The following is a 2,539-nucleotide window of genomic DNA, read 5'->3' on the forward strand; positions in this document are numbered from 1 at the left end:
AATTTCAGGTTCATCAAAGGTCACCTCATTCACACTCAACTATTCAGACTTCTTTTAACTAAAAAAATTAAAAATTAAAGGCTGACCTAAAAAGAATGCATTTTGCTATAAAAAAGAGCAGAGAATTGTCTCTAGCAAGATAAAAATCCCGAGTAACAAAAGTGGGTTTTTTTCTCCCTTGTATTTGTGACAGGTATGGGAAAATTGGAATTGGTGGTTGCTGAAGTATCTCCACACACTGGCTTATTTGAACTTATTTTCTAGAGTCCTGCAAAGGGCAGCACATCCTAACTGTGCCAGGAATGATATTGGTAGATACTCCAGAGCCACGGGGTGACTGAACTGCACAGAGCCAACATTGTTCCATCATTGCTGGTCTGTTTCAGTTTTGTGTTCTTAGACACTGTGGTGTGAGAAACGCCTTTGGACAGGTTGTGCTTTGTATTTCTTCATGCTTACATTGCTATGGGTGGCCTACGGATATGGGAGGGAATTTGTGTGGAAGGAGATGTTGGCATCTGCTGTCATATTTGTTAGAAGGGGTCAAACTGGAATCAACCAGGTCAGTCAGAATTATCCCATTTCAGAAAGAAGAGAAGCCAAGGCATACACCAGTAAAGGGCACTGCTGGCAGCCAGGATAGACACTGTTTGCAGTAGGAGTTTGGAAAAAGGAACAAGCAGAGCTAGAATAATGTCGGGAGCTAAAGGGCTAGAAGGCAGTCACAACACGACTCAGGAGCTGAGGAAAGGGATTCAGAGACCTAAAAGCACCTATCAGGTATGTGGAAAACCACATAAACCTTAACTGTATAGACCCACAATCCACAAGTTAACTGCAAGGCATTATCAGGTCCTTAGTTTTTGAATAAAACTATTTACAGCCTGCTAGACTGAAAGCCCAGCAGTGCCTAAGTGGTGTGGTCATGATGTGCTGAAGAGGTTTCAGTCCCTACCATGTGCTTACATATTTCAGCCACCTTCCCTCTCCGTATTCCATTTCTGCTGAAAATGCCCTCTGCCATGAATTACAAGGAAACACTACAATAACTCTTTTGCAGTATTACACTTCATGCTCATGCAAGTGGGTAAAGGAAAACCATGGAGCCAGCTTTAGTGCAGTCTGAAGCCATAATGAGAGCTCTGATGAGCCGCCCACGACCATGTGGTGAGTCCACCTGAGACACAGCTTTGCAGCTGGAGCCTCCCTGCTTGGCTAAGAACACCTTCCTCAGCCTGCTGTCGGACTGGTCTCCACTCCTTGTCCCCCAGAGCTGCTGCCGGGGTGGCAGCGCTGCCCAGAGGAGGCAGGAATGGATCACTGCTTCCCTGCCCTGCTGATGGCAGGCACTCTTCTAGGGCTTCCTTGGAGAGACAGTGGAAAGTGTTCTGTGCTTGGGAGAAACAGAGATTGTGTTCGTCTGTCAGGGGCTCTTCACACCTCAGTGTCTAAATACCTTTCTCACCTTCAAGAGGAGTTGCTTCCCCCACCCCTCACAGTGTTAGGAGGGACTCATTGTTGATATTCTTAAAAACAGCCAGCTATTAAAAACACAACATATGCTCAGAACACCTGGCTGGTATAAACTCTAACTTCTTAAAGTAGCAAGTAATATATTCTTCCCATTATGACAGTTTAACCTGACACTTCCTCCTAGATCAGGTCAACCCAATGAATTCTACATTTTAGGGTATGGCCCCTCAGGTTTGCCATAAGCATGGTTTTTGTGTAGCAAGTTATGATTTTGTAGGAGAGGATACATCATGAGTTTACAGAACTTTGGATGTTAATCCTGGTTTTGTAGTTCTAAGAAACCTCTAAATAAACCAGGAATTTCAAAGAGATGACTCAGTCCTTTTGCTTTATACACTTCTCTCTCTTACTTTCTGATTCTGTCACAGTCCAGGCATCCTAAACAGAATTCTTTTCCACTACAGCAGGAGTAGGAATGAAGTGATATTGCTGTTCATTCAAGGTGCAAAAGTACTGGGACAAGTCTTTAAGGAAAGAAGATTAGAAACCAGAAGCTTTCTCCTTTCCATTTTTTTTTTTTTTTTTTTTTTTTACTTTTTGTTTTTTTCTTTTCTCCCTCATAGCTTCCAGTTTCTTCACACAAAGAAGGATGTCTCATCTTTTCATTTTCATATTTGGTCTATACTCTGACTCTGAATATGTTTTTCTGTGCCAAAATCAAGTTTTTGTTAAATGAAAAAAAAAAGACCAAAAAAAAAAAAAAACACCCTGATTTTGTTAAATAGAAATTCGCATCCCTTTCCTAAGTAAGATTTTTCTGGATGAAATAATGAGAGTTTGTAGAACATTAAATGAAAATGAAATATGTAACGTTTACACATTAATCTACATAAACTCTTCTTCCAGCTTGTGGAGTAAGGTGATTCTGTTTTACGTGGAGAAGGTGGAGTCTGTAAGGATAATTTCTTTAATGGGATTTGCAGACAGCTGAGGTGGGAGGTGTGTCCTCCTCTCTGCCACCTTCCCAGAGCCCTGTGTCTTTTAGGGCAGGTTCCCACATGTTCAC

This window comes from Serinus canaria, chromosome 1 (genome assembly GCF_022539315.1).
Source record: "Serinus canaria isolate serCan28SL12 chromosome 1, serCan2020, whole genome shotgun sequence".
Lineage (NCBI taxonomy): Eukaryota > Metazoa > Chordata > Aves > Passeriformes > Fringillidae > Serinus > Serinus canaria.